A 4,669-nucleotide genomic window follows, 5' to 3' on the forward strand; every position below is an offset into this window, starting at 1 on the left:
TTGCCACGCATACATTTTTTGAGTTTTGGAAACAAAAGGAAGTCGCTAGGGGCCAAGGCTGATTAATACGGTGGATGCTCCAACAATTCGAACTTTAATTCATGGATTTGACAATGGCAAAAATGATCTTTTGACACCTGATGAAAAAGGATTTTTTACTTCTGCAAACTGGGTCTTTTTTCAAGAATTTTTTCCTTCAATTGGTTTAAAAAGTTGCAATAATATTCAGAATTAATTGTTTTACCAGTTTGCAAGTAATCTATAAACAAAACTCCACTCGCATCGCAAAAAAACTGATACCATAACCTTCTTGACCAAACACGAATTCGTTTCGAAGCCGAACAATCAGGTTCACACTACTCTTTGATTCAAGATCATGGTGACAGACCCAAGTCTTATCTATGGTGATGACGCACAAAATCCACTTTATCCTTTTTAAAACGCTCCAAACGTTGCTTAGAGAGTCACATTCGAATGTGTTTTTGGTCTATTGTTAGCGAACGCAGCACACATTGTGTACACATCCATTCCAAAACCCAAAATTTCGCTTAAAATATGGTTCACACCGCCTAATGAGATGTGTAAAGTCTCTACTAAATCTTTCTCAGTCAATCGCCGATCTTCAAAAACTATATTCTGTATTTTGGCTATGATTTCTGGTGTTGATGCGCTTTTTGGACGTCCTTCACGTGGATCGTCTTCTAGGCTTGTACGACCACGTTTAAATTCAGCATCCCATATTTTTGCTGTTCTAATTTTAGGTAAACAATCATTATACACTTTTAACATTCCATTGTGAATTTCTTTTGGTGCTACACCTTCCAAAAGTAAGAATTTTAAAATACTGTGACACTAAATGGCTTGTAAACAAAGAATGAGTTCACAGATTGAAATGAAAATTCACATAAGTTCATATGAAGAGTGTACCAACAAAACAAAGAAATGTTTGGGTTGGTTGCAAAACTTATTGAACTTATGTCAAGTTCACTGTTTGCATATGAGTGCCCTGATTAATGGCCGAATTAAAAATATGTTTTTTGCAGTGTCATATTTGCTCATTTTACTTACCACTTAACTAAAATTAAAAAAGTTCCGATAAATTTTTAAACACACCTGTTGTCGAAGCATTCATATTTGGAATGTTTAATCGATATATTTACTTTTTGACTTATTTGAAATAAGTTAAGTTATTTCCATCAAATTTTCTCTGTTTGGACAATTTTCTTGTTGTCAATTTGAGCAGCTTAAAAAATGCTATAAATGAATAAGCGCTTATTTGAATAGGTGATATTTTATTTCTGATCACACTTGGACTGCCAAAGGTAAGTCCTATGTGATATCAAAAAGCTTCTGGAGCTGGAGCTCATGAACCGACGTAGGGCTTTTTTTAACCGATCAATAATTCGCTTCCAGATGGACCTGAATGACTGAAGGTATACATATATAAGATACCGATTATGAAGAAAGTGTTGAGGTGATTCCACATTACCACCTTCCAAACAACTTCGATAACTGACAACTGGTAAGATGTTTAACCTTATGGCTAGAAGCTGATTGGACGATTTCACTATTCACTTTCTTATGAAAAAATCAAATGCTGAGAGCCAAACCAAAATAAACCTCTCACACGAAAGAGGTCCTCACCACAGCGTTATTGAAGACCAAAATGAATTTCAAATTAAATAATCTAAGTTAAGTTTGAATAAATTGTTAAATTCTTACTATTCTCTTCAGAAAGTAGTTGGTATTTTGTTCTGTAAGATATAAATTTGCCGATTTAACAGTGTCCCTCCGATTTTTATAAGTTTAATGATCCATATGTATTAATTTTAGAACATATGTCCACGTATATTACCAAGAGCGTAGAAAAAAAATTTTGAAATTCGTCCCTTCGATCAACTCAGCTTATACCTGCCACCAAGTACTCGTATTGTGTAATTGCTACTAGTGAATTTATTGCCAAGCAAGTGTTGCTAGTATATACAGAGATGTAAAGGGTGATTTTTTAAGAGCTTGATAACTTTTTTTAAAAAAAAAACGCATAAAATTTGCAAAATCTCATCGGGTCTTTATTTGAAACGTTAGATTGGTTCATGACATTTACTTTTTGAAGATAATTTCATTTAAATGTTGACCGCGGCTGCGTCTTAGGTGGTCCATTCGGAAAGTCCAATTTTGGGCAACTTTTTCGAGCATTTCGGCCGGAATAGCCCGAATTTCTTCGGAAATGTTGTCTTCCAAAGCTGGAATAGTTGCTGGCTTATTTCTGTAGACTTTAGACTTGACGTAGCCCCACAAAAAATAGTCTAAAGGCGTTAAATCGCATGATCTTGGTGGCCAACTTACGGGTCCATTTCTTGAGATGAATTGTTGTCCGAAGTTTTCCCTCAAAATGGCCATAGAATCGCGAGCTGTGTGGCATGTAGCGCCATCTTGTTGAAACCACATGTCAACCAAGTTCAGTTCTTCCATTTTTGGCAACAAAAAGTTTGTTAGCATCGAACGATAGCGATCGCCATTCACCGTAACGTTGCGTCCAACAGCATCTTTGAAAAAATACGGTCCAATGATTCCACCAGCGTACAAACCACACCAAACAGTGCATTTTTCGGGATGCATGGGCAGTTCTTGAACGGCTTCTGGTTGCTCTTCACCCCAAATGCGGCAATTTTGCTTATTTACGTAGCCATTCAACCAGAAATGAGCCTCATCGCTGAACAAAATTTGTCGATAAAACACATTTCGAACCGAACACTGATTTTGGTAATAAAATTCAATGATTTGCAAGCGTTGCTCGTTAGTAAGTCTATTCATGATGAAATGTCAAAGCATACTGAGCATCTTTCTCTTTGACACCATGTCTGAAATCCCACGTGATCTGTCAAATACTAATGCATGAAAATCCTAACCTCAAAAAAATCACCCGTTATTTAGTCAATCAAATCAGGAATTGCTTGTACAAACTTTTGATAAAAAGTTAGTTTTGTCAGAAGTGGGATTCGAACCCACGCCTACAGAGTAGACTGCGACCTGAACGCAGCGCCTTAGACCACTCGGCCATCCTGACACCTGGCAACACTAAAATTTATGCACTACTACGCCAGCATATGCAGGCATTTATGTGCTGTCCAAGTTAATATTATTTCGGTGAAAGTAAAAATACTTAGAAACTGTGCCAGTATAAGCATTACAATCTAGAATAAACTTATGAAACATTTCTAGCAAAGCTATAAGCAAGCAAATGCAAAGATGGGAAATATATAGAGACACAAATGTAGACAATTTAAGTAAAGAAATTCAATAAAATTACAAGATAAAAAATAAAAATACAATTTTTATACAAGCTTAACTATTTCACTAGTTTTTGAAGACATGCAAACAAAATATGCAAGATTCTAAAATAAATTTGGTCAAAGAACTGATGATGTTAAGAATTACAATGCTTTTACATACTCAATTTCGATTAAGTTCAAATTTCCTGATCATAATGCTTCGCATAAAGCAGAACCAGTAGACATTGCAGAAGATGCAATTATTTAAAAAGTTCCAAAGGCTACGACTCTGTATGCATTGATAAAGCTGAATGTTTAGTGAAAATTTCTAGAAGTGGCTGTATTTATCTTTAGTATCTATATTTACCTCAGCCTTGATCTTATTTTACTCGTCACTTCGTCAAGGCAGTGAAAATGCTTCGTCAGATTTAGTAGAGGCAGGATAATTGATAACCATTGTTTGTTTCACTACGTCACTCATACGCCCTGTAGGCCAACAAGTAATACCACTCACTTTTTATATTTGGAACACCAAAAGAATGAGCATGAGTATTTTCAATATTATAATTAATAGTATACAAAAAGCAGACTAGCTGTTAAGGCAACAATTAATATTATAAAAACAAACAAAATTTCAAAACTTATAGTAAGGTGTATAAAAATAGATAGGAATAATAGCGTATAAGTATGAGGCACTAAGTATAATATTTTAATGCAAATAGATTAATCTTAAATATGCATCTGATATGGTCGCACATATGGCAAGCATTAATTACATATTTGCATGATTATTTTCGATTGAAATCGTTGCCACCTTTACTTCCACATTGTTTATTTAAAGCACAATCTTGTAATGAACAGGCTAAGCAAATTGTGTATATTTGTGTATATGTAAATATACGTAAACATATGTTTATTGAATGAGATTTAATAACTACAATTTGCTTGCCTGCCATAAGCAATTCGAGAGGAGAATTATTTTGCAACACTTGCACACGTCACTCATACGACCTGTAGGTCAACTGGCTTATCGAAATGTATTTGCGTATAAAATAAGCAGAAATTTGGTGAAGTTAGTAAAACAGGATAGTAGATATTTATGTAAGCAGCTGTCGAAACAACAATTAATATAACAATAGAAACAAAAATAGCAACATAAACAACAACAATACATGCTAGTTGCTTAGCTGCTTAATATTATAGAAATATACATATTTGTACATATAAATACAAGTATAATACAGGAATTCCAACAAAAGACACTTATTTAGTCTAAAACGGCAATATTTATATATTCCAAAAGTGTATGAAGCGTAAATTTGTTATTGCTTGCTGCTCAACTTGAATGACATAACCACAACATGCGTTCGTTTGTGTGCCTTTATGTATGTATGCAT

The 4,669-nt window shown here is 34.4% G+C and overlaps 1 non-coding gene across 1 annotated transcript; it reads right to left on the bottom strand.

Moving 5' to 3' along the window:
• Positions 1 to 2,984: 2,984 nt before the first annotated feature.
• On the bottom strand, positions 2,985 to 3,067 carry Trnal-cag (transfer RNA leucine (anticodon CAG)). Its single transcript has one exon. It is a non-coding gene; the product is annotated as a tRNA-Leu (tRNA).
• Between the last annotated feature and the right edge of the window lie 1,602 nt (positions 3,068 to 4,669).

Source organism: Bactrocera dorsalis, chromosome 2 (assembly GCF_023373825.1).
Source record: "Bactrocera dorsalis isolate Fly_Bdor chromosome 2, ASM2337382v1, whole genome shotgun sequence".
Taxonomy (NCBI): domain Eukaryota; kingdom Metazoa; phylum Arthropoda; class Insecta; order Diptera; family Tephritidae; genus Bactrocera; species Bactrocera dorsalis.